Here is a 25,721-nt window from a genome sequence, read left to right as displayed (position 1 = left end):
TTAGGGTTTCCAGCTAGGGTTTTCAGTTAGGGTTTCAAACTAGGGTTAGGGTTTCCAGCTAGGGTTTTCAGTTAGGTTTTCAAAACTAGGGTTAGGGTTTCCAGCTAGGGTTTTCAGTTAGGGTTTCAAACTAGGGTTAGGTTTCCAGCTAGGGTTTTCAGTTAGGGTTTCCATATAGGGTTAAACTAGGGTTAGGGTTTCCAGCTAGGTTTTCACTAGTTAGGTTTCAAGGGTTAGGGTTTCAAACTAGGTTAGGGTTTCCAGCTAGGGTTTTCAGTTAGGGTTTCAACTAGGGTTAGGGTTAACTAGGGTAGGTTTCCAGCTAGGGTTTTCAGGTTAGGGTTTCAAACTAGGGTTAGGGTTTCCCAGCTAGGGTTTTCAGTTAGGTTTCAAACTAGGGTTAGGGTTTCCCAGCTAGGGTTTTCAGTTAGGGTTTCAAACTAGGGTTAGGGTTTCCAGCTAGGGTTTTCAGTTAGGGTTTCAAACTAGGGTTAGGGTTTCCAGCTAGGGTTTTCAGTTAGGGTTTCAAACTAGGGTTAGGGTTTCCAGCTAGGGTTTTCAGTAGGGTTTCAAACTAGGGTTAGGGTTTCAAGCTAGGGTTAAGGGTTTCCAGCTAGGGGTTTTCCAGTTAGGGTTTCAAACTAGGGTTAGGGTTTCCAGCTAGGGTTTTCAGTTAGGGGTTTCAAACTAGGGTTAGGGTTTCAAACTAGGGTTAGGGTTTCCAGCTAGGGTTTTCAGTTAGGTTTCAAACTAGGGTTAGGGTTTCCAGCTAGGGTTTTCAGTTAGGGTTTCAAACTAGGGTTAGGGGTTTCCAGCTAGGGTTTTCAGTTAGGGTTTCAAACTAGGGTTAGGGGTTTCCAGCTAGGGTTTCAGTTAGGGTTTCAAACTAGGGTTAGGGTTTCCAGCTAGGGTTTTCAGTTAGGGTTTCAAACTAGGGGTTAGGGGGTTTCCAGCTAGGGTTTTCAGTTAGGGTTTCAAACTAGGGTTAGGGTTTCCAGCTAGGGTTTTCAGTTAGGGTTTCAAACTAGGGTTAGGGTTTCCAGCTAGGGTTTTCAGTTAGGGTTTCAAACTAGGGTTAGGGTTTCCAGCTAGGGTTTTCAGTTAGGGTTTCAAACTAGGGTTAGGGGGTTTCAAGCTAGGGGTTTTCAGTTAGGGTTTCAAACTAGGGTTAGGGTTTCCAGCTAGGTTTTCAGTTAGGGTTTCAAACTAGGGTTAGGGTTTCCAGCTAGGGTTTTCAGTTAGGGTTTCAAACTAGGGTTAGGGTTTCCAGCTAGGGGTTTTCAGTTAGGGTTTCAAACTAGGGTTAGGGTTTCCAGCTAGGGGTAGGGTTTCCAGCTAGGGTTTCAAACTAGGGTTAGGGTTTCAAACTAGGGTTAGGGTTTCCAGCTAGGGTTTCATCTAGGGTTAGGTTTCAAACTAGGGTTAGGGTTTCAGCTAGGGTTTTCAGTTAGGGTTTCAAACTAGGGTTAGGGTTTCCAGCTAGGGTTTTCAGTTAGGGTTTCAAACTAGGGTAGGGTTCCAGCTAGGGTTTTCAGTTAGGGTTTCAAACTAAGGGTTAGGGGTTTCCAGCTAGGGTTTTCAGTTAGGGTTTCAAACTAGGGTTAGGGTTTCCAGCTAGGGTTTTCAGTTAGGGTTTCAACTAGGGTTAGGGTTTCCAGCTAGGGTTTTCAGTTAGGGTTTCAAACTAGGGTTAGGGTTTCCAGCTAGGGTTTTCAGTTAGGGTTTCAAAACTAGGGTTAGGGTTTCCAGCTAGGGGTTTTCAGTTAGGGTTTCAAACTAGGGTTAGGGTTTCCAGCTAGGGTTTTCAGTTAGGGTTTCAAACTAGGGTTAGGGTTTCAACAGGCTAGGGTTTCAGCTAGGGTTTTCAGTTAGGGTTTCAAACTAGGGTTAGGGTTTCCAGCTAGGGTTTTCAGTTAGGGTTTCAAACTAGGGTTAGGGTTTCCAGCTAGGGTTTTCAGTTAGGTTTCAAACTAGGGTTAGGGTTTCCAGCTAGGGTTTTCAGTTAGGGTTTCAAACTAGGGTTAGGGTTCAACTAGGGGTAGGGTTTCCAGCTAGGGTTTTCAGTTAGGGTTTCAAACTAGGGTTAGGGTTTCCAGCTAGGGTTTTCAGTTAGGGTTTCAAACTAGGGTTAGGGTTTCCAGCTAGGGTTTTCAGTTAGGGTTTCAAACTAGGGTTAGGGTTTCCAGCTAGGGTTTTCAGTTAGGGTTTCAAATCTAGGGTTAGGGTTTCAAACTAGGGTTAGGGTTCCAGCTAGGGTTTTCAGTTAGGGTTTCAAACTAGGGTTAGGGTTTCCAGCTAGGGTTTTCAGTTAGGGTTTCAAACTAGGGTTAGGGTTTCAAGCTAGGGTTTAGGGTTTCAACTAGGGTTTTCAAGGTTAGGGTTTCAAGCTAGGGTTTCAGTTAGGGTTTCAAACTAGGGTTAGGGTTTCCAGCTAGGGTTTTCAGTTAGGGTTTCAAACTAGGGTTAGGTTTCCAGCTAGGGTTTTCAGTTAGGGTTTCAAACTAGGGTTAGGGGTTTCCAGCTAGGGTTTTCAGTTAGGGTTTCAAACTAGGGTTAGGGTTTCCAGCTAGGGTTTTCAGTTAGGGTTTCAAACTAGGGTTAGGGGTTTCCAGCTAGGGTTTTTCAGTTAGGGTTTCAAACTAGGGTTAGGGTTTCCAGCTAGGGTTTTCAGTTAGGGTTTCAAACTAGGGTTAGGGTTTCCAGCTAGGGTTTTCAGTTAGGGTTTCAAACTAGGGTTAGGGGGTTTCCAGCTAGGGTTTTCAGTTAGGGTTTTCAAACTAGGGTTAGGGTTTCCAGCTAGGGTTTTCAGTTAGGGTTTCAAACTAGGGTTAGGGGTTTCCAGCTAGGGTTGGTTTCAGCTAGGGTTTTCAGTTAGGGTTTCAAACTAGGGTTAGGGTTTCCAGCTAGGGTTTTCAGTTAGGGTTTCAAAGCTAGGGTTAGGGTTTCAAACTAGGGTTAGGTTTCCAGCTAGGGTTTTCAGTTAGGGTTTCAAACTAGGGTTAGGGTTTCCAGCTAGGGTTTTCAGTTAGGGTTTCAAACTAGGGTAGGGTTTCAAACTAGGGTTAGGGTTTCCAGCTAGGGTTTTCAGTTAGGGTTTCAAACTAGGGTTAGGGTTTCCAGCTAGGGTTTTCAGTTAGGGTTTCAAACTAGGGTTAGGGGTTTCCAGCTAGGGTTTTCAGTTAGGGTTTCAAACTAGGGTTAGGGTTTCCAGCTAGGGTTTTCAGTTAGGGTTTCAAACTAGGGTTAGGGTTTCCAGCTAGGGGTTTTCAGTTAGGGTTTCAAACTAGGGTTAGGGTTTCCAGCTAGGGTTTTCAGTTAGGGTTTCAAACTAGGGTTAGGGTTTCAAACTAGGGTTAGGGTTTCCAGCTAGGGTTTTCAGTTAGGGTTTCAAACTAGGGTTAGGGTTTCCAGCTAGGGTTTTCAGTTAGGGTTTTCAAACTAGGGTTAGGGTTTCCAGCTAGGGTTTTTCAGTTAGGGTTTCAAACTAGGGTTAGGGTTTCAACTAGGGTTAGGGTTTCCAGCTAGGGTTTTCAGTTAGGGTTTCAAACTAGGGTTAGGGGGTTTCAGAACTAGGGTTAGGGTTTCCAGCTAGGGTTTTCAAGTTAGGGTTTCAAACTAGGGTTAGGGTTTCCAGCTAGGGTTTTCAGTTAGGGTTTCAAACTAGGGTTAGGGGGTTTGGGTTCAAACTAGGGGTTAGGGTTTCCAGCTAGGGTTTTCAGTTAGGGTTTCAAACTAGGGTTAGGGTTTCCAGCTAGGGTTTTCAGTTAGGGTTTCAAACTAGGGTTAGGGTTTCAAACTAGGGTTAAGGGTTTCCAGCTAGGGTTTTCAGTTAGGGTTTCAAACTAGGGTTAGGGTTTCCAGCTAGGGTTTTCAGTTAGGGTTTCAAACTAGGGTTAGGGTTTCCAGCTAGGGTTTTCAGTTAGGGTTTCAAACTAGGGTACGGTTTCCAGCTAGGGTTTTCAGTTAGGGTTTCAAACTAGGGTTAGGGTTTTCCAGCTAGGGTTTTCAGTTAGGGTTTCAAACTAGGGTTAGGGTTTCCAGCTAGGGTTTTCAGTTAGGGTTTCAAACTAGGGTTAGGGTTTCAAACTAGGGTTAGGGTTTCCAGCTAGGGTTTTCAGTTAGGGTTTTCAAACTAGGGTTAGGGTTTCCAGCTAGGGTTTTCAGTTAGGTTTCAAACTAGGGTTAGGGTTTCCAGCTAGGGTTTTCAGTTAGGGTTTCAAACTAGGGTTAGGGTTTCCAGCTAGGGTTTTCAGGTTAGGGTTTCAAACTAGGGTTAGGGTTTCCAGCTAGGGTTTTCAGTTAGGGTTTCAAACTAGGGTTAGGGTTTCCAGCTAGGGTTTTCAGTTAGGGTTTCAAACTAGGTTAGGGTTTCCAGCTAGGGTTTTCAGTTAGGGTTTCAAACTAGGGTTAGGGTTTCCAGCTAGGGTTTTCAGTTAGGGTTTCAAACTAGGGTTAGGGTTTCCAGCTAGGGTTTTCAGTTAGGGTTTCAAACTAGGGTTAGGGTTTCCAGCTAGGGTTTTCAGTTAGGGTTTCCATCTAGGGTTAGGGTTTCCAGCTAGGGTTTTCAGTTAGGGTTTCAAACTAGGGTTAGGGTTTCCAGCTAGGGTTTTCAGTTAGGGTTTCAAACTAGGGTTAGGGTTTCCAGCTAGGGTTTTCAGTTAGGGTTTCAAACTAGGGTTAGGGTTTCAAACTAGGGTTAGGGTTTCCAGCTAGGGTTTTCAGTTAGGGTTTCAAACTAGGGTTAGGGTTTCCAGCTAGGGTTTTCAGTTAGGGTTTCAACTAGGGTTAGGGTTTCAAACTAGGGTTAGGGTTTCCAGCTAGGGTTTTCAGTTAGGGTTTCAAACTAGGGTTAGGGTTTCCAGCTAGGGTTTTCAGTTAGGGTTTCAAACTAGGGTTAGGGTTTCCAGCTAGGGTTTTCAGTTAGGGTTTCAAACTAGGGTTACGGTTTCCAGCTAGGGTTTTCAGGTTAGGGTTTCAAACTAGGGTTAGGGTTTCCAGCTAGGGTTTTCAGTTAGGGTTTCAAACTAGGGTTAGGGTTTCCAGCTAGGGTTTTCAGTTAGGGTTTCAAACTAGGGTTAGGGTTTCAAACTAGGGTTAGGGTTTCCAGCTAGGGTTTTCAGTTAGGGTTTCAAACTAGGGTTAGGGTTTCCAGCTAGGGTTTTCAGTTAGGGTTTCAAACTAGGGTTAGGGTTTCCAGCTAGGGTTTTCAGTTAGGGTTTCAAACTAGGGTTAGGGTTTCCAGCTAGGGTTTTCAGTTAGGGTTTCAAACTAGGGTTAGGGTTTCCAGCTAGGGGTTTTCAGTTAGGGTTTCAAACTAGGGTTAGGGTTTCCAGCTAGGGTTTTTCAGTTAGGGGTTTCAAACTAGGGTTAGGGTTTCCAGCTAGGGTTTTCAGTTAGGGTTTCAAACTAGGGTTAGGGTTTCCAGCTAGGGTTTCAGTTAGGGTTTCAAACTAGGGTTAGGGTTTCCAGCTAGGGTTTTCAGTTAGGGTTTCAAACTAGGGTTAGGGTTTCCAGCTAGGGTTTTCAGTTAGGGTTTCCATCTAGGGTTAGGGTTTCCAGCTAGGGTTTTCAGTTAGGGTTTCAAACTAGGGTTAGGGTTTCCAGCTAGGGTTTTCAGTTAGGGTTTCAAACTAGGGTTAGGGTTTCCAGCTAGGGTTTTCAGTTAGGGTTTCAACTAGGGTTAGGGTTCAAACTAGGGTTAGGGTTTCCAGCTAGGGTTTTCAGTTAGGGTTTCAAACTAGGGTTAGGGTTTCCAGCTAGGGTTTTCAGTTAGGGTTTCAAACTAGGGTTAGGGTTTCCAGCTAGGGTTTTCAGTTAGGGTTTCAAACTAGGGTTAGGGTTTCAACTAGGGTTAGGGTTTCCAGCTAGGGTTTTCAGTTAGGGTTTCAAACTAGGGTTAGGGTTTCCAGCTAGGGTTTTCAGTTAGGGTTTCAAACTAGGGTTAGGGTTTCCAGCTAGGGTTTTCAGTTAGGGTTTCAAACTAGGGTTAGGGGTTTCCAGCTAGGGTTTTCAGTTAGGGTTTCAAACTAGGGTTAGGGTTTCCAGCTAGGGTTTTCAGTTAGGGTTTCAAACTAGGGTTAGGGTTTCCAGCTAGGGGTTTTTCAGTTAGGGTTTCAAACTAGGGTTAGGGTTTCCAGCTAGGGTTTTCAGTTAGGGTTTCAAACTAGGGTTAGGGTTTCCAACTAGGGTTAGGGTTTCCAGCTAGGGTTTTCAGTTAGGGTTTCAAACTAGGGTTAGGGTTTCCAGCTAGGGTTTTCAGTTAGGGTTTCAAACTAGGGTTAGGGTTTCCAGCTAGGGTTTTCAGTTAGGGTTTCAAACTAGGGTTAGGGTTTCCAGCTAGGGTTTTCAGTTAGGGTTTCAAACTAGGGTTAAGGTTTCCAGCTAGGGTTTTCAGTTAGGGTTTCAAACTAGGGTTAGGGTTTCCAGCTAGGGTTTTCAGTTAGGGTTTCAAACTAGGGGTTAGGGTTTCCAGCTAGGGTTTTCAGTTAGGGTTTCAAACTAGGGTTAGGGTTTCCGGCTAGGGTTTTCAGTTAGGGTTTCAAACTAGGGTTAGGGTTTCCAGCTAGGGTTTTCAGTTAGGGTTTCAAACTAGGGTTAGGGTTTCCAGCTAGGGTTTTCAGTTAGGGTTTCAAACTAGGGTTAGGGTTTCCAGCTAGGGGTTTTCAGTTAGGGTTTCAAACTAGGTTAGGGTTTCCAGCTAGGGTTTTCAGTTAGGGTTTCAAACTAGGGTTAGGGTTTCAACTAGGGTTAGGGTTTCAAACTAGGGTTAGGGTTTCCAGCTAGGGTTTTCAGTTAGGGTTTCAAACTAGGGTTAGGGTTTCCAGCTAGGGTTTTCAGTTAGGGTTTCAAACTAGGGTTAGGGTTTCCAGCTAGGGTTTTCAGTTAGGGTTTCAAACTAGGGTTAGGGTTTCCAGCTAGGGTTTTCAGTTAGGGTTTCAAACTAGGGTTAGGGTTTCCAGCTAGGGTTTTCAGTTAGGGTTTCAAACTAGGGTTAGGGTTTCCAGCTAGGGTTTTCAGTTAGGGTTTCAAACTAGGGTTAGGGTTTCCAGCTAGGGTTTTCAGTTAGGGTTTCAAACTAGGGTTAGGGTTTCCAGCTAGGGTTTTCAGTTAGGGTTTCAAACTAGGGTTAGGGTTTCAAACTAGGGTTAGGGTTTCCAGCTAGGGTTTTCAGTTAGGGTTTCAAACTAGGGTTAGGGTTTCCAGCTAGGTTTTTCAGTTAGGGTTTCAAACTAGGGTTAGGGTTTCCAGCTAGGGTTTTCAGTTAGGGTTTCAAACTAGGGTTAGGGTTTCAAACTAGGGTTAGGGTTTCCAGCTAGGGTTTTCAGTTAGGGTTTCAAACTAGGGTTAGGGTTTCAAACTAGGGTTAGGGTTTCCAGCTAGGGTTTTCAGTTAGGGTTTCAAACTAGGGTTAGGGTTTCCAGCTAGGGTTTTCAGTTAGGGTTTCAACTAGGGTTAGGGTTTCAAACTAGGGTTAGGGTTTCCAGCTAGGGTTTTCAGTTAGGGTTTCAAACTAGGGTTAGGGTTTCCAGCTAGGGTTTTCAGTTAGGGTTTCAAACTAGGGTTAGGGTTTCCAGCTAGGGTTTTCAGTTAGGGTTTCAAACTAGGGTTAGGGTTTCCAGCTAGGGTTTTCAGTTAGGGTTTCAAACTAGGGTTAGGGTTTCCAGCTAGGGTTTTCAGTTAGGGTTTCAAACTAGGGTTAGGGTTTCCAGCTAGGGTTTTTCAGTTAGGGTTTCAAACTAGGGTTAGGGTTTCCAGCTAGGGTTTTTCAGTTAGGGTTTCAAACTAGGGTTAGGGTTTCCAGCTAGGGTTTTCAGTTAGGGTTTCAAACTAGGGTTAGGGTTTCCAGCTAGGGTTTTCAGTTAGGGTTTCAAACTAGGGTTAGGGTTTCCAGCTAGGGTTTTCAGTTAGGGTTTCAAACTAGGGTTAGGGTTTCCAGCTAGGGTTTTCAGTTAGGGTTTCAAACTAGGGTTAGGGTTTCCAGCTAGGGTTTTCAGTTAGGGTTTCAAACTAGGGTTAGGGTTTCCAGCTAGGGTTTTCAGTTAGGGTTTCAAACTAGGGTTAGGGTTTCCAGCTAGGGTTTTCAGTTAGGGTTTCAAACTAGGTTAGGGTTTCAAACTAGGGTTAGGGTTTCCAGCTAGGGTTTTCAGTTAGGGTTTCAAACTAGGGTTAGGGTTTCCAGCTAGGGTTTTCAGTTAGGGTTTCAAACTAGGGTTAGGGTTTCCAGCTAGGGTTTTCAGTTAGGGTTTCAAACTAGGGTTAGGGTTTCCAGCTAGGGTTTTCAGTTAGGGTTTCAAACTAGGGTTAGGGTTTCCAGCTAGGGTTTTCAGTTAGGGTTTCAAACTAGGGTTAGGGGTTTCCAGCTAGGGTTTTCAGTTAGGGTTTCAAACTAGGGTTAGGGTTTCCAGCTAGGGTTTTCAGTTAGGGTTTCAAACTAGGGTTAGGGTTTCCAGCTAGGGTTTTCAGTTAGGGTTTCAAACTAGGGTTAGGGTTTCCAGCTAGGGTTTTCAGTTAGGGTTTCAAACTAGGGTTAGGGTTTCCAGCTAGGGTTTTCAGTTAGGGTTTCAAACTAGGGTTAGGGTTTCCAGCTAGGGTTTTCAGTTAGGGTTTCAAACTAGGGTTAGGGTTTCCAGCTAGGGTTTTCAGTTAGGGTTTCAAACTAGGGTTAGGGTTTCCAGCTAGGGTTTTCAGTTAGGGTTTCAAACTAGGGTTAGGGTTTCCAGCTAGGGTTTTCAGTTAGGGTTTCAAACTAGGGTTAGGGTTTCCAGCTAGGGTTTTCAAGTTAGGGTTTCAAACTAGGGTTAGGGTTTCCAGCTAGGGTTTTCAGTTAGGGTTTCAAACTAGGGTTAGGGTTTCCAGCTAGGGTTTTCAGTTAGGGTTTCAAACTAGGGTTAGGGTTTCAAACTAGGGTTAGGGTTTCCAGCTAGGGTTTTCAGTTAGGGTTTCAAACTAGGGTTAGGGTTTCCAGCTAGGGTTTTCAGTTAGGGTTTCAAACTAGGGTTTAGGGTTTCCAGCTAGGGTTTTCAGTTAGGGTTTCAAACTAGGGTTAGGGTTTCCAGCTAGGGTTTTCAGTTAGGGTTTCAAACTAGGGTTAGGGTTTCAAGCTAGGGTTAGGGTTTCAAACTAGGGTTAGGGTTTCCAGCTAGGGTTTTCAGTTAGGGTTTCAAACTAGGGTTAGGGTTTCCAGCTAGGGTTTTCAGTTAGGGTTTCAAACTAGGGTTAGGGTTTCCAGCTAGGGTTTTCAGTTAGGGTTTCAAACTAGGGTTAGGGGTTTCCAGCTAGGGTTTTCAGTTAGGGTTTCAAACTAGGGTTAGGGTTTCCAGCTAGGGTTTTCAGTTAGGGTTTCAAACTAGGGTTAGGGTTTCCAGCTAGGGTTTTCAGTTAGGGGTTTCAAACTAGGGTTAGGGTTTCCAGCTAGGGTTTTCAGTTAGGGTTTCAAACTAGGGTTAGGGTTTCCAGCTAGGGTTTTCAGTTAGGGTTTCAAACTAGGGTTAAGGTTTCCAGCTAGGGTTTTCAGTTAGGGTTTCAAACTAGGGTTAGGGTTTCCAGCTAGGGTTTTCAGTTAGGGTTTCAAACTAGGGTTAGGGTTTCCAGCTAGGGTTTTCAGTTAGGGTTTCAAACTAGGGTTAGGGTTTCCAGCTAGGGTTTTCAGTTAGGGTTTCAAACTAGGGTTAGGGTTTCCAGCTAGGGTTTTCAGTTAGGGTTTCAAACTAGGGTTAGGGTTTCCAGCTAGGGTTTTCAGTTAGGGTTTCAAACTAGGGTTAGGGTTTCCAGCTAGGGTTTTCAGTTAGGGTTTCAAACTAGGGTTAAGGGTTTCCAGCTAGGGTTTTCAGTTAGGGTTTCAAACTAGGGTTAGGGTTTCCAGCTAGGGTTTTCAGTTAGGGTTTCAAACTAGGGTTAGGGTTTCCAGCTAGGGTTTTCAGTTAGGGTTTCAAACTAGGGTTAGGGTTTCCAGCTAGGGTTTTCAGTTAGGGTTTCAAACTAGGGTTAGGGTTTCCAGCTAGGGTTTTCAGTTAGGGTTTCAAACTAGGGTTAGGGTTTCCAGCTAGGGTTTTCAGTTAGGGTTTCAAACTAGGGTTAGGGTTCAAACTAGGGTTAGGTTTCCAGCTAGGGTTTTCAGTTAGGGTTTCAAACTAGGGTTAGGGTTTCCAGCTAGGGTTTTCAGTTAGGGTTTCAAACTAGGGTTAGGGTTTCCAGCTAGGGTTTTCAGTTAGGGTTTCAAACTAGGGTTAGGGTTTCCAGCTAGGGTTTTCAGTTAGGGTTTCAAACTAGGGTTAGGGTTTCAAACTAGGGTTAGGGTTTCCAGCTAGGGTTTTCAGTTAGGGTTTCAAACTAGGGTTAGGGTTTCCAGCTAGGGTTTTCAGTTAGGGTTTCAAACTAGGGTTAGGGTTTCCAGCTAGGGTTTTCAGTTAGGGTTTCAAACTAGGGTTAGGGTTTCCAGCTAGGGTTTTCAGTTAGGGTTTCAAACTAGGGTTAGGGTTTCAACTAGGGTTAGGGTTTCAAACTAGGGTTAGGGTTTCCAGCTAGGGTTTTCAGTTAGGGTTTCAAACTAGGGTTAGGGTTTCCAGCTAGGGTTTTCAGTTAGGGTTTCAAACTAGGGTAGGGTTTCCAGCTAGGGTTTTCAGTTAGGGTTTCAAACTAGGGTTAGGGTTTCCAGCTAGGGTTTTCAGTTAGGGTTTCAAACTAGGGTTAGGGTTTCCAGCTAGGGTTTTCAGTTAGGGTTTCAAACTAGGTTAGGGTTCAACTAGGGTTAGGGTTTCCAGCTAGGGTTTTCAGTTAGGGTTTCAAACTAGGGTTAGGGTTTCCAGCTAGGGTTTTCAGTTAGGGTTTCAAACTAGGGTTAGGGTTTCCAGCTAGGGTTTTCAGTTAGGGTTTCAAACTAGGGTTAGGGGTTTCCAGCTAGGGTTTTCAGTTAGGGTTTCAAACTAGGGTTAGGGTTTCCAGCTAGGGTTTTCAGTTAGGGTTTCAAACTAGGGTTAGGGTTTCCAGCTAGGGTTTTCAGTTAGGGTTTCAAACTAGGGTTTAGGGGTTTCCAGCTAGGGTTTTCAGTTAGGGTTTCAAACTAGGGTTAGGGTTTCCAGCTAGGGTTTTCAGTTAGGGTTTCAAACTAGGGTTAGGGTTTCCAGCTAGGGTTTTCAGTTAGGGTTTCAAACTAGGGTTAGGGTTTCCAGCTAGGGTTTTCAGTTAGGGTTTCAAACTAGGGTTAGGGTTTCCAGCTAGGGTTTTCAGTTAGGGTTTCAAACTAGGGTTAGGGTTTCCAGCTAGGGTTTTCAGTTAGGGTTTCAAACTAGGGTTAGGGTTTCAAACTAGGGTTAGGGTTTCCAGCTAGGGTTTTCAGTTAGGGTTTCAAACTAGGGTTAGGGTTTTCCAGCTAGGGTTTTCAGTTAGGGTTTCAAACTAGGGTTAGGGTTTCCAGCTAGGGTTTTCAGTTAGGGTTTCAAACTAGGGTTAGGGTTTCCAGCTAGGGTTTTCAGTTAGGGTTTCAAACTAGGGTAGGGTTTCCTAGGTAGGTTTCCAGCTAGGGTTTTCAGTTAGGGTTTCAAACTAGGGTTAGGGTTTCCAGCTAGGGTTTTCAGTTAGGGTTTCAAACTAGGGTTAGGGTTTCCAGCTAGGGTTTTCAGTTAGGGTTTCAAACTAGGGTTAGGGTTTCCAGCTAGGGTTTTCAGTTAGGGTTTCAAACTAGGGTTAGGGTTTCCAGCTAGGGTTTTCAGTTAGGGTTTCAAACTAGGGGTTAGGGTTTCCAGCTAGGGTTTTCAGTTAGGGTTTCAAACTAGGGTTAGGGTTTCCAGCTAGGGTTTTCAGTTAGGGTTTCAAACTAGGGTTAGGTTTCCAACTAGGGTTAGGGTTTCCAGCTAGGGTTTTCAGTTAGGGTTTCAAACTAGGGTTAGGGTTTCCAGCTAGGGTTTTCAGTTAGGGTTTCAAACTAGGTTAGGGTTTCCAGCTAGGGTTTTCAGTTAGGGTTTCAAACTAGGGTTAGGGTTTCCGGCTAGGGTTTTCAGTTAGGGTTTCAAACTAGGGTTAGGGTTTCCAGCTAGGGTTTTCAGTTAGGGTTTCAAACTAGGGTTAGGGTTTCCAGCTAGGGTTTTCAGTTAGGGTTTCAAACTAGGTTAGGGTTTCCAGCTAGGGTTTTCAGTTAGGGTTTCAAACTAGGGTTAGGGTTTCCAGCTAGGGTTTTCAGTTAGGGTTTCAAACTAGGGTTAGGGTTTCCAGCTAGGGTTTTCAGTTAGGGTTTCAAACTAGGGTTAGGGTTTCCAGCTAGGGTTTTCAGTTAGGGTTTCAAACTAGGGTTAGGGTTCCAGCTAGGGTTTTCCAGTTAGGGTTTCAAACTAGGGTTAGGGTTTCCAGCTAGGGTTTTCAGTTAGGGTTTCAAACTAGGGTTAGGGTTTCCAGCTAGGGTTTTCAGTTAGGGTTTCAAACTAGGGTTAGGGTTTCCAGCTAGGGTTTTCAGTTAGGGTTTCAAACTAGGGTTAGGGTTTCCAGCTAGGGTTTTCAGTTAGGGTTTCAAACTAGGGTTAGGGTTTCAGCTAGGGTTTTCAGTTAGGGTTTCAAACTAGGGTTAGGGTTTCCAGCTAGGGTTTTCAGTTAGGGTTTCAAACTAGGGTTAGGGTTTCCAGCTAGGGTTTTCAGTTAGGGTTTCAAACTAGGGTTAGGGGTTTCCAGCTAGGGTTTTCAGTTAGGGTTTCAAACTAGGGTTAGGGTTTCCAGCTAGGGTTTTCAGTTAGGGTTTCAAACTAGGGTTAGGGTTTCAAACTAGGGTTAGGGTTCCAGCTAGGGTTTTCAGTTAGGGTTTCAAACTAGGGTTAGGGTTTCCAGCTAGGGTTTTCAGTTAGGGTTTCAAACTAGGGTTAGGGTTTCCAGCTAGGGTTTTCAGTTAGGGTTTCAAACTAGGGTTAGGGTTTCCAGCTAGGGTTTTCAGTTAGGGTTTCAAACTAGGGTTAGGGTTTCAAACTAGGGTAGGGTTCCAGCTAGGGTTTTCAGTTAGGGTTTCAAACTAGGGTTAGGGTTTCCAGCTAGGGTTTTCAGTTAGGGTTTCAAACTAGGGTTAGGGTTTCCAGCTAGGGTTTTCAGTTAGGGTTTCAAACTAGGGTTAGGGTTTCCAGCTAGGGTTTTCAGTTAGGGTTTCAAACTAGGGTTAGGGTTTCCAGCTAGGGTTTTCAGTTAGGGTTCAAACTAGGGTTAGGGTTTCCAGCTAGGGTTTTCAGTTAGGGTTTCAAACTAGGGTTAGGGTTTCAACTAGGGTTAGGGTTTCCAGCTAGGGTTTTCAGTTAGGGTTTCAAACTAGGGTTAGGGTTTCCAGCTAGGGTTTTCAGTTAGGGTTTCAAACTAGGGTTAGGGTTTCCAGCTAGGGTTTTTCAGTTAGGGTTTCAAACTAGGGTTCAGGGTTTCCAGCTAGGGTTTTCAGTTAGGGTTTCAAACTAGGGTTAGGGTTTCCAGCTAGGGTTTTCAGTTAGGGTTTCAAACTAGGGTTAGGGTTTCCAGCTAGGGTTTTCAGTTAGGGTTTCAAACTAGGGTTAGGGTTTCCAGCTAGGGTTTTCAGTTAGGGTTTCAAACTAGGGTTAGGGTTTCCAGCTAGGGTTTTCAGTTAGGGTTTCAAACTAGGGTTAGGGTTTCAAACTAGGGTTAGGGTTTCCAGCTAGGGTTTTCAGTTAGGGTTTTCAAACTAGGGTTAGGGTTTCCAGCTAGGGTTTTCAGTTAGGGTATCAAACTAGGTTAGGGTTTCAAACTAGGGTTAGGGTTTCCAGCTAGGGTTTTTCAGTTAGGGTTTCAAACTAGGGTTAGGGTTTCCAGCTAGGGTTTTCAGTTAGGGTTTCAAACTAGGGTTAGGGTTTCCAGCTAGGGTTTTCAGTTAGGGTTTCAAACTAGGGTTAGGGTTTCCAGCTAGGGTTTTCAGTTAGGGTTTCAAACTAGGGTTAGGGTTTCCAGCTAGGGTTTTCAGTTAGGGTTTCAAACTAGGGTTAGGGTTTCAAACTAGGGTTAGGGTTTCCAGCTAGGGTTTTCAGTTAGGGTTTCAAACTAGGGTTAGGGTTTCCAGCTAGGGTTTTTCAGTTAGGGTTTCAAACTAGGGGTTAGGGTTTCCAGCTAGGGTTTTCAGTTAGGGTTTCAAACTAGGGTTAGGGTTTCCAGCTAGGGTTTTCAGTTAGGGTTTCAAACTAGGGTTAGGGTTTCCAGCTAGGGTTTTCAGTTAGGGTTTCAAACTAGGGTTAGGGTTTCCAGCTAGGGTTTTCAGTTAGGGTTTCAAACTAGGGTTAGGGTTTCAACTAGGGTAGGGTTTCCAGCTAGGGTTTTCAGTTAGGGTTTCAAACTAGGGTTAGGGTTTCCAGCTAGGGGTTTTCAGTTAGGGTTTCAAACTAGGGTTAGGGTTTCCAGCTAGGGTTTTCAGTTAGGGTTTCAAACTAGGGTTAGGGTTTCAAACTAGGGTTAGGGTTTCCAGCTAGGGTTTTCAGGTTAGGGTTTCAAACTAGGGTTAGGGTTTCCAGCTAGGGTTTTCAGTTAGGGTTTCAAACTAGGGTTAGGGTTTCCAGCTAGGGTTTTCAGTTAGGGTTTCAAACTAGGGTTAGGGTTTCCAGCTTAGGGTTTTCAGTTAGGGTTTCAACTAGGGTTAGGGTTTCAAACTAGGGTTAGGGTTTCCAGCTAGGGTTTTCAGTTAGGGTTACAAACTAGGGTTAGGATTTTCCAGCTAGGGTCTTCAGTTAAGGGTTTCAAACTAGGGTTAGGGTTCAAACTAGGGTTAGGGTTTCCAGCTAGGGTTTTTCAGTTAGGGTTTCAAACTAGGGTTAGGGTTTCCAGCTAGGGTTTTCAGTTAGGGTTTCAAACTAGGGTTAGGGTTTCCAGCTAGGGTTTTCAGTTAGGGTTTCAAACTAGGGTTAGGGTTTCCAGCTAGGGTTTTCAGTTAGGGTTTCAAACTAGGGTTAGGGTTTCCAGCTAGGGTTTTCAGTTAGGGTTTCAAACTAGGGTTAGGGGTTTCCAGCTAGGGTTTTCAGTTAGGGTTTCAACTAGGGTTAGGGTTTCAAACTAGGGTTAGGGTTTCCAGCTAGGGTTTTCAGTTAAGGTTTCAAACTAGGGTTAGGGTTTCAAACTAGGGTTAGGGTTTCCAGCTAGGGTTTTCAGTTAGGGTTTCAAACTAGGGTTAGGGTTTCCAGCTAGGGTTTTCAGTTAGGGTTTCAAACTAGGGTTAGGGTTTCCAGCTAGGGTTTTCAGTTAGGGTTTCAAACTAGGGTTAGGATTTCCAGCTAGGGTTTTCAGTTAGGGGTTTCAAACTAGGGTTAGGGTTTCCAGCTAGGGTTTTCAGTTAGGTTTCAAACTAGGGTTAGGGTTTCAAACTAGGGTTAGGGTTTCCAGCTAGGGTTTCAGTTAGGGTTTCAAACTAGGGTTAGGGTTTCCAGCTAGGGTTTTCAGTTAGGGTTTCAAACTAGGGTTAGGGTTTCAAACTAGGGTAGGGTTTCCAGCTAGGGTTTTCAGTTAGGGTTTCAAACTAGGGTTAGGGTTTCCAGCTAGGGTTTTCAGTTAGGGTTTCAAACTAGGGTTAGGGTTTCCAGCTAGGGTTTTCAGTTAGGGTTTCAAACTAGGGTTAGGGTTTCCATCTAGGGTTTTCAGTTAGGGGTTTCAAACTAGGGTTAGGGTTTCCAGCTAGGGTTTTCAGTTAGGGTTTCAAACTAGGGTTAGGGTTTCCAGCTAGGGTTTTCAGTTAGGGTTTCAAACTAGGGTTAGGGTTTCAAACTAGGGTTAGGGTTTCAAACTAGGGTTAGGGTTTCCAGCTAGGGTTTTCAGTTAGGGTTTCAAACTAGGGTTAGGGTTTCCAGCTAGGGTTTTCAGTTAGGGTTTCAAACTAGGGGTTAGGGTTTCCAGCTAGGGTTTTCAGTTAGGGTTTCAAACTAGGGTTAGGGTTTCCAGCTAGGGTTTTTCAGTTAGGGTTTCAAACTAGGGTTAGGGTTTCCAGCTAGGGTTTTCAGTTAGGGTTTCAAACTAGGGTTAGGGTTTCAACTAGGGTTAGGGTTTCCAGCTAGGGTTTTCAGTTAGGGTTTCAAACTAGGGTTAGGGTTTCCAGCTAGGGTTTTCAGTTAGGGTTTCAAACTAGGGTTAGGGTTTCCAGCTAGGGTTTTCAGTTAGGGTTTCAAACTAGGGTTAGGGTTTCCAGCTAGGGTTTTCAGTTAGGGTTTCAACTAGGGTTAGGGTTTCAAACTAGGGTTAGGGTTTCAAACTAGGGTTAGGGTTTCCAGCTAGGGTTTTCAGTTAGGGTTTCAAACTAGGGTTAGGGTTTCCAGCTAGGGTTTTCAGTTAGGGTTTCAAACTAGGGTTAGGGTTTCCAGCTAGGGTTTTTCAGTTAGGGTTTCAAACTAGGGTTAGGGTTTCCAGCTAGGGGTTTTCAGTTAGGGTTTCAAACTAGGGTTAGGGTTCAGCTAGGGTTTTCAGTTAGGGTTTCAAACTAGGGTTAGGGTTTCCAGCTAGGGTTTTCAGTTAGGGTTTCAAACTAGGGTTAGGTTTTCCCAGCTAGGGTTTTCAGTTAGGGTTTCAAACTAGGGTTAGGGTTTCCAGCTAGGGTTTTCAGTTAGGGTTTCAAACTAGGGTTAGGGTTTCCAGCTAGGGTTTTCAGTTAGGGTTTCAAACTAGGGTTAGGGTTCAAACTAGGGTTAGGGTTTCCAGCTAGGGTTTTCAGTTAGGGTTTCAAACTAGGGTTAGGGTTTCCAGCTAGGGTTTTCAGTTAGGGGTTTCAAACTAGGGTTAGGGTTTCCAGCTAGGGTTTTCAGTTAGGGTTTCAAACTAGGGTTAGGGTTTCCAGCTAGGGTTTTCAGTTAGGGTTTCAAACTAGGGTTAGGGTTTCAACTAGGGTTAGGGTTTCCAGCTAGGGTTTTCAGTTAGGGTTTCAAACTAGGGTTAGGGTTTCCAGCTAGGGTTTTCAGTTAGGGTTTCAAACTAGGGTTAGGGTTTCAAACTAGGGTTAGGGTTTCCAGCTAGGGTTTTCAGTTAGGGTTTCAAACTAGGGTTAGGGTTTCCAGCTAGGGTTTTCAGTTAGGGTTTCAAACTAGGGTTAGGGTTTCCAGCTAGGGTTTTCAGTTAGGTTTCAAACTAGGGTTAGGGTTTCAAACTAGGGTTAGGGTTTCCAGCTAGGGTTTTCAGTTAGGGTTTCAAACTAGGGTTAGGGTTTCCAGCTAGGGTTTTCAGTTAGGGTTTCAAACTAGGGTTAGGGGTTTCCAGCTAGGGTTTTCAGTTAGGGTTTCAAACTAGGGTTAGGGTTTCAAACTAGGGTTAGGGTTTCAAATTAGGGTTTTCAGTTAAGGTTTACAAAACTTGGGTTAGGGTTTCAAACTAGGGTTAGGGTTTCCAGCTAGGGTTTTCAGTTAGGGTTTCAAACTAGGGTTAGGGTTTCCAGCTAGGGTTTTCAGTTAGGGTTTCAAACTAGGGTTAGGGTTTCCAGCTAGGGTTTTCAGTTAGGGTTTCAAACTAGGGTTAGGGTTTCCAGCTAGGGTTTTCAGTTAGGGTTTCAAACTAGGGTTAGGGTTTCCAGCTAGGGTTTTCAGTTAGGGTTTCAAACTAGGGTTAGGGTTTCAAACTAGGGTTAGGGTTTCCAGCTAGGGTTTTCAGTTAGGGTTTCAAACTAGGGTTAGGGTTTCCAGCTAGGGTTTTCAGTTAGGGTTTCAAACTAGGGTTAGGGTTTCAAACTAGGGTTAGGGTTTCCAGCTAGGGTTTTCAGTTAGGGTTTCAAACTAGGGTTAGGGTTTCCAGCTAGGGTTTTCAGTTAGGGTTTCAAACTAGGGTTAGGGTTTCCAGCTAGGGTTTTCAGTTAGGGTTTCAAACTAGGGTTAGGGTTTCCAGCTAGGGTTTTCAGTTAGGGTTTCAAACTAGGGTTAGGGTTTCCAGCTAGGGTTTTCAGTTAGGGTTTCAAACTAGGGTTAGGGTTTCCAGCTAGGGTTTTCAGTTAGGGTTTCAAACTAGGGTTAGGGTTTCCAGCTAGGGTTTTCAGTTAGGGTTTCAAACTAGGGTTAGGGTTTCCAGCTAGGGTTTTCAGTTAGGGTTTCAAACTAGGGTTAGGGTTTCCAGCTAGGGTTTTCAGTTAGGGTTTCAAACTAGGGTTAGGGTTTCCAGCTAGGGTTTTCAGTTAGGGTTTCAAACTAGGGTTAGGGTTTCCAGCTAGGGTTTTCAGTTAGGGTTTCAAACTAGGGTTAGGGTTTCAAACTAGGGTTAGGGTTTCAAACTAGGGTTAGGGTTTCCAGCTAGGGTTTTCAGTTAGGGTTTCAAACTAGGGTTAGGGTTTCCAGCTAGGGTTTTCAGTTAGGGTTTCAAACTAGGGTTAGGGTTTCCAGCTAGGGTTTTCAGTTAGGGTTTCAAACTAGGGTTAGGGTTTCCAGCTAGGGTTTTCAGTTAGGGTTTCAAACTAGGGTTAGGGTTTCCAGCTAGGGTTTTCAGTTAGTGTTTCAAACTAGGGTTAGGGTTTCCAGCTAGGGTTTTCAGTTAGGGTTTCAAACTAGGGATAGGGTTTCAAACTAGGGTTAGGGTTTCCAGCTAGGGTTTTCAGTTAGGGTTTCAAACTAGGGTTAGGGTTTCCAGCTAGGGTTTTCAGTTAGGGTTTCAAACTAGGGTTAGGGTTTCCAGCTAGGGTTTTCAGTTAGGGTTTCAAACTAGGGTTAGGGTTTCCAGCTAGGGTTTTCAGTTAGGGTTTCAAACTAGGGTTAGGGTTTAAAAATCGGGTTAGGGTTTCCAGCTAGGGTTTTCAGTTAGGGTTTCAAACTAGGGTTAGGGTTTCCAGCTAGGGTTTTCAGTTAGGGTTTCAAACTAGGGTTAGGGTTTCAAACTAGGGTTAGGGTTTCCAGCTAGGGTTTTCAGTTAGGGTTTCAAACTAGGGTTAGGGTTTCCAGCTAGGGTTTTCAGTTAGGGTTTCAAACTAGGGTTAGGGTTTCCAGCTAGGGTTTTCAGTTAGGGTTTCAAACTAGGGTTAGGGTCTCCAGCTAGGGTTTTCAGTTAGGGTTTCAAACTAGGGTTAGGGTTTCCAGCTAGGGTTTTCAGTTAGGGTTTCAAACTAGGGTTAGGGTTTCAAACTAGGGTTAGGGTTTCCAGCTAGGGTTTTCAGTTAGGGTTTCAAACTAGGGTTAGGGTTTCCAGCTAGGGTTTTCAGTTAGGGTTTCAAACTAGGGTTAGGGTTTCCAGCTAGGGTTTTCAGTTAGGGTTTCAAACTAGGGTTAAGGTTTCCAGCTAGGGTTTTCAGTTAGGGTTTCAAACTAGGGTTAGGGTTTCCAGCTAGGGTTTTCAGTTAGGGTTTCAAACTAGGGTTAGGGTTTCCAGCTAGGGTTTTCAGTTAGGGTTTCAAACTAGGGTTAGGGTTTCCAGCTAGGGTTTTCAGTTAGGGTTTCAAACAAGGGTTAGGGTTTCAAACTAGGGTTTCCATATAGGGTTTCAAACTAGGGTTAGGGTTTCCAGCTAGGGTTTCAAACTAGGGTTAGGGTTTCAAACTAGGGTTAGGGTTTCCAGCTAGGGTTTTCAGTTAGGGTTTCAAACTAGGGTTAGGGTTTCCAGCTAGGGTTTTCAGTTAGGGTTTCAAACTAGGGTTAGGGTTTCCAGCTAGGGTTTTCAGTTAGGGTTTCAAACTAGGGTTAGGGTTTCCAGCTAGGGTTTTCAGTTAGGGTTTCAAACTAGGGTTAGGGTTTCCAGCTAGGGTTTTCAGTTAGGGTTTCAAACTAGGGTTAGGGTTTCAAACTAGGGTTAGGGTTTCCAGCTAGGGTTTTCAGTTAGGGTTTCAAACTAGGGTTAGGGTTTCCAGCTAGGGTTTTCAGTTAGGGTTTCAAACTAGGGTTAGGGTTTCAAACTAGGGTTAGGGTTTCCAGCTAGGGTTTTCAGTTAGGGTTTCAAACTAGGGTTAGGGTTTCCAGCTAGGGTTTTCAGTTAGGGTTTCAAACTAGGGTTAGGGTTTCCAGCTAGGGTTTTCAGTTAGGGTTTCAAACTAGGGTTACGGTTTCCAGCTAGGGTTTTCAGTTAGGGTTTCAAACTAGGGTTAGGGTTTCCAGCTAGGGTTTTCAGTTAGGGTTTCAAACTAGGGTTAGGGTTTCCAGCTAGGGTTTTCAGTTAGGGTTTCAAACTAGGGTTAGGGTTTCAAACTAGGGTTAGGGTTTCCAGCTAGGGTTTTCAGTTAGGGTTTCAAACTAGGGTTAGGGTTTCCAGCTAGGGTTTTCAGTTAGGGTTTCAAACTAGGGTTAGGGTTTCCAGCTAGGGTTTTCAGTTAGGGTTTCAAACTAGGGTTAGGGTTTCCAGCTAGGGTTTTCAGTTAGGGTTTCAAACTAGGGTTAGGGTTTCCAGCTAGGGTTTTCAGTTAGGGTTTCAAACTAGGGTTAGGGTTTCAAACTAGGGTTAGGGTTTCCAGCTAGGGTTTTCAGTTAGGGTTTCAAACTAGGGTTAGGGTTTCCAGCTAGGGTTTTCAGTTAGGGTTTCAAACTAGGGTTAGGGTTTCCAGCTAGGGTTTTCAGTTAGGGTTTCAAACTAGGGTTAGGGTTTCCAGCTAGGGTTTTCAGTTAGGGTTTCAAACTAGGGTTAGGGTTTCAACTAGGGTTAGGGTTTCAAACTAGGGTTAGGGTTTCCAGCTAGGGTTTTCAGTTAGGGTTTCAAACTAGGGTTAGGGTTTCCAGCTAGGGTTTTCAGTTAGGGTTTCAAACTAGGGTTAGGGTTTCCAGCTAGGGTTTTCAGTTAGGGTTTCAAACTAGGGTTAGGGTTTCCAGCTAGGGTTTTCAGTTAGGGTTTCAAACTAGGGTTAGGGTTTCCAGCTAGGGTTTTCAGTTAGTGTTTCAAACTAGGGTTAGGGTTTCCAGCTAGGGTTTTCAGTTAGGGTTTCAAACTAGGGTTAGGGTTTCAAACTAGGGTTAGGGTTTCCAGCTAGGGTTTTCAGTTAGGGTTTCAAACTAGGGTTAGGGTTTCCAGCTAGGGTTTTCAGTTAGGGTTTCAAACTAGGGTTAGGGTTTCCAGCTAGGGTTTTCAGTTAGGGTTTCAAACTAGGGTTAGGGTTTCCAGCTAGGGTTTTCAGTTAGGGTTTCAAACTAGGGTTAGGGTTTAAAAATCGGGTTAGGGTTTCCAGCTAGGGTTTTCAGTTAGGGTTTCAAACTAGGGTTAGGGTTTCCAGCTAGGGTTTTCAGTTAGGGTTTCAAACTAGGGTTAGGGTTTCAAACTAGGGTTAGGGTTTCCAGCTAGGGTTTTCAGTTAGGGTTTCAAACTAGGGTTAGGGTTTCCAGCTAGGGTTTTCAGTTAGGGTTTCAAACTAGGGTTAGGGTTTCCAGCTAGGGTTTTCAGTTAGGGTTTCAAACTAGGGTTAGGGTCTCCAGCTAGGGTTTTCAGTTAGGGTTTCAAACTAGGGTTAGGGTTTCCAGCTAGGGTTTTCAGTTAGGGTTTCAAACTAGGGTTAGGGTTTCAAACTAGGGTTAGGGTTTCCAGCTAGGGTTTTCAGTTAGGGTTTCAAACTAGGGTTAGGGTTTCCAGCTAGGGTTTTCAGTTAGGGTTTCAAACTAGGGTTAGGGTTTCCAGCTAGGGTTTTCAGTTAGGGTTTCAAACTAGGGTTAAGGGTTTCCAGCTAGGGTTTTCAGTTAGGGTTTCAAACTAGGGTTAGGGTTTCCAGCTAGGGTTTTCAGTTAGGGTTTCAAACTAGGGTTAGGGTTTCCAGCTAGGGTTTTCAGTTAGGGTTTCAAACTAGGGTTAGGGTTTCCAGCTAGGGTTTTCAGTTAGGGTTTCAAACTAGGGTTAGGGTTTCCAGCTAGGGTTTTCAGTTAGGGTTTCAAACAAGGGTTAGGGTTTCAAACTAGGGTTTCCATATAGGGTTTCAAACTAGGGTTAGGGTTTCCAGCTAGGGTTTCAAACTAGGGTTAGGGTTTCAAACTAGGGTTAGGGTTTCCAGCTAGGGTTTTCAGTTAGGGTTTCAAACTAGGGTTAGGGTTTCCAGCTAGGGTTTTCAGTTAGGGTTTCAAACTAGGGTTAGGGTTTCCAGCTAGGGTTTTCAGTTAGGGTTTCAAACTAGGGTTAGGGTTTCCAGCTAGGGTTTTCAGTTAGGGTTTCAAACTAGGGTTAGGGTTTCCAGCTAGGGTTTTCAGTTAGGGTTTCAAACTAGGGTTAGGGTTTCAAACTAGGGTTAGGGTTTCCAGCTAGGGTTTTCAGTTAGGGTTTCAAACTAGGGTTAGGGTTTCCAGCTAGGGTTTTCAGTTAGGGTTTCAAACTAGGGTTAGGGTTTCAAACTAGGGTTAGGGTTTCCAGCTAGGGTTTTCAGTTAGGGTTTCAAACTAGGGTTAGGGTTTCCAGCTAGGGTTTTCAGTTAGGGTTTCAAACTAGGGTTAGGGTTTCCAGCTAGGGTTTTCAGTTAGGGTTTCAAACTAGGGTTACGGTTTCCAGCTAGGGTTTTCAGTTAGGGTTTCAAACTAGGGTTAGGGTTTCCAGCTAGGGTTTTCAGTTAGGGTTTCAAACTAGGGTTAGGGTTTCCAGCTAGGGTTTTCAGTTAGGGTTTCAAACTAGGGTTAGGGTTTCAAACTAGGGTTAGGGTTTCCAGCTAGGGTTTTCAGTTAGGGTTTCAAACTAGGGTTAGGGTTTCCAGCTAGGGTTTTCAGTTAGGGTTTCAAACTAGGGTTAGGGTTTCCAGCTAGGGTTTTCAGTTAGGGTTTCAAACTAGGGTTAGGGTTTCCAGCTAGGGTTTTCAGTTAGGGTTTCAAACTAGGGTTAGGGTTTCCAGCTAGGGTTTTCAGTTAGGGTTTCAAACTAGGGTTAGGGTTTCAAACTAGGGTTAGGGTTTCCAGCTAGGGTTTTCAGTTAGGGTTTCAAACTAGGGTTAGGGTTTCCAGCTAGGGTTTTCAGTTAGGGTTTCAAACTAGGGTTAGGGTTTCCAGCTAGGGTTTTCAGTTAGGGTTTCAAACTAGGGTTAGGGTTTCCAGCTAGGGTTTTCAGTTAGGGTTTCAAACTAGGGTTAGGGTTTCCAGCTAGGGTTTTCAGTTAGGGTTTCAAACTAGGGTTAGGGTTTCCAGCTAGGGTTTTCAGTTAGGGTTTCAAACTAGGGTTAGGGTTTCAAACTAGGGTTAGGGTTTCCAGCTAGGGTTTTCAGTTAGGGTTTCAAACTAGGGTTAGGGTTTCCAGCTAGGGTTTTCAGTTAGGGTTTCAAACTAGGGTTAGGGTTTCAAACTAGGGTTAGGGTTTCCAGCTAGGGTTTTCAGTTAGGGTTTCAAACTAGGGTTAGGGTTTCCAGCTAGGGTTTTCAGTTAGGGTTTCAAACTAGGGTTAGGGTTTCCAGCTAGGGTTTTCAGTTAGGGTTTCAAACTAGGGTTAGGGTTTCCAGCTAGGGTTTTCAGTTAGGGTTTCAAACTAGGGTTAGGGTTTCCAGCTAGGGTTTTCAGTTAGGGTTTCAAACTAGGGTTAGGGTTTCCAGCTAGGGTTTTCAGTTAGGGTTTCAAACTAGGGTTAGGGTTTAAAAATCGGGTTAGGGTTTCCAGCTAGGGTTTTCAGTTAGGGTTTCAAACTAGGGTTAGGGTTTCCAGCTAGGGTTTTCAGTTAGGGTTTCAAACTAGGGTTAGGGTTTCAAACTAGGGTTAGGGTTTCCAGCTAGGGTTTTCAGTTAGGGTTTCAAACTAGGGTTAGGGTTTCCAGCTAGGGTTTTCAGTTAGGGTTTCAAACTAGGGTTAGGGTCTCCAGCTAGGGTTTTCAGTTAGGGTTTCAAACTAGGGTTAGGGTTTCCAGCTAGGGTTTTCAGTTAGGGTTTCAAACTAGGGTTAGGGTTTCAAACTAGGGTTAGGGTTTCCAGCTAGGGTTTTCAGTTAGGGTTTCAAACTAGGGTTAGGGTTTCCAGCTAGGGTTTTCAGTTAGGGTTTCAAACTAGGGTTAGGGTTTCCAGCTAGGGTTTTCAGTTAGGGTTTCAAACTAGGGTTAAGGTTTCCAGCTAGGGTTTTCAGTTAGGGTTTCAAACTAGGGTTAGGGTTTCCAGCTAGGGTTTTCAGTTAGGGTTTCAAACTAGGGTTAGGGTTTCCAGCTAGGGCTTTCAGTTAGGGTTTCAAACTAGGGTTAGGGTTTCCAGCTAGGGTTTTCAGTTAGGGTTTCAAACTAGGGTTAGGGTTTCCAGCTAGGGTTTTCAGTTAGGGTTTCAAACAAGGGTTAGGGTTTCAAACTAGGGTTTCCATATAGGGTTTCAAACTAGGGTTAGGGTTTCCAGCTAGGGTTTCAAACTAGGGTTAGGGTTTCCAGCTAGGGTTTTCAGTTAGGGTTTCCATATAGGGTTTCAAACTAGGGTTAGGGTTTCAAACTAGGGTTAGGGTTTCCAGCTAGGGTTTTCAGTTAGGGTTTCAAACTAGGGTTAGGGTTTCCAGCTAGGGTTTTCAGTTAGGGTTTCAAACTAGGGTTAGGGTTTCCAGCTAGGGTTTTCAGTTAGGGTTTCAAACTAGGGTTAGGGTTTCCAGCTAGGGTTTTCAGTTAGGGTTTCAAACTAGGGTTAGGGTTTCCAGCTAGGGTTTTCAGTTAGGGTTTCAAACTAGGGTTAGGGTTTCAAACTAGGGTTAGGGTTTCCAGCTAGGGTTTTCAGTTAGGGTTTCAAACTAGGGTTAGGGTTTCCAGCTAGGGGTTTCAGTTAGGGTTTCAAACTAGGGTTAGGGTTTCAAACTAGGGTTAGGGTTTCCAGCTAGGGTTTTCAGTTAGGGTTTCAAACTAGGGTTAGGGTTTCCAGCTAGGGTTTTCAGTTAGGGTTTCAAACTAGGGTTAGGGTTTCCAGCTAGGGTTTTCAGTTAGGGTTTCAAACTAGGGTTAGGGTTTCCAGCTAGGGTTTTCAGTTAGGGTTTCAAACTAGGGTTAGGGTTTCCAGCTAGGGTTTTCAGTTAGGGTTTCAAACTAGGGTTAGGGTTTCCAGCTAGGGTTTTCAGTTAGGGTTTCAAACTAGGGTTAGGGTTTAAAAATCGGGTTAGGGTTTCCAGCTAGGGTTTTCAGTTAGGGTTTCAAACTAGGGTTAGGGTTTCCAGCTAGGGTTTTCAGTTAGGGTTTCAAACTAGGGTTAGGGTTTCAAACTAGGGTTAGGGTTTCCAGCTAGGGTTTTCAGTTAGGGTTTCAAACTAGGGTTAGGGTTTCCAGCTAGGGTTTTCAGTTAGGGTTTCAAACTAGGGTTAGGGTTTCCAGCTAGGGTTTTCAGTTAGGGTTTCAAACTAGGGTTAGGGTCTCCAGCTAGGGTTTTCAGTTAGGGTTTCAAACTAGGGTTAGGGTTTCCAGCTAGGGTTTTCAGTTAGGGTTTCAAACTAGGGTTAGGGTTTCAAACTAGGGTTAGGGTTTCCAGCTAGGGTTTTCAGTTAGGGTTTCAAACTAGGGTTAGGGTTTCCAGCTAGGGTTTTCAGTTAGGGTTTCAAACTAGGGTTAGGGTTTCCAGCTAGGGTTTTCAGTTAGGGTTTCAAACTAGGGTTAAGGTTTCCAGCTAGGGTTTTCAGTTAGGGTTTCAAACTAGGGTTAGGGTTTCCAGCTAGGGTTTTCAGTTAGGGTTTCAAACTAGGGTTAGGGTTTCCAGCTAGGGCTTTCAGTTAGGGTTTCAAACTAGGGTTAGGGTTTCCAGCTAGGGTTTTCAGTTAGGGTTTCAAACTAGGGTTAGGGTTTCCAGCTAGGGTTTTCAGTTAGGGTTTCAAACAAGGGTTAGGGTTTCAAACTAGGGTTTCCATATAGGGTTTCAAACTAGGGTTAGGGTTTCCAGCTAGGGTTTCAAACTAGGGTTAGGGTTTCCAGCTAGGGTTTTCAGTTAGGGTTTCCATATAGGGTTT

The sequence above is a fragment of the Filicampus tigris genome, chromosome 8, assembly GCF_054856515.1.
Source record: "Filicampus tigris isolate MCC_2025a chromosome 8, RoL_Ftig_1.0, whole genome shotgun sequence".
Lineage (NCBI taxonomy): Eukaryota > Metazoa > Chordata > Actinopteri > Syngnathiformes > Syngnathidae > Filicampus > Filicampus tigris.
This window is presented reverse-complemented; position numbering follows the sequence as displayed.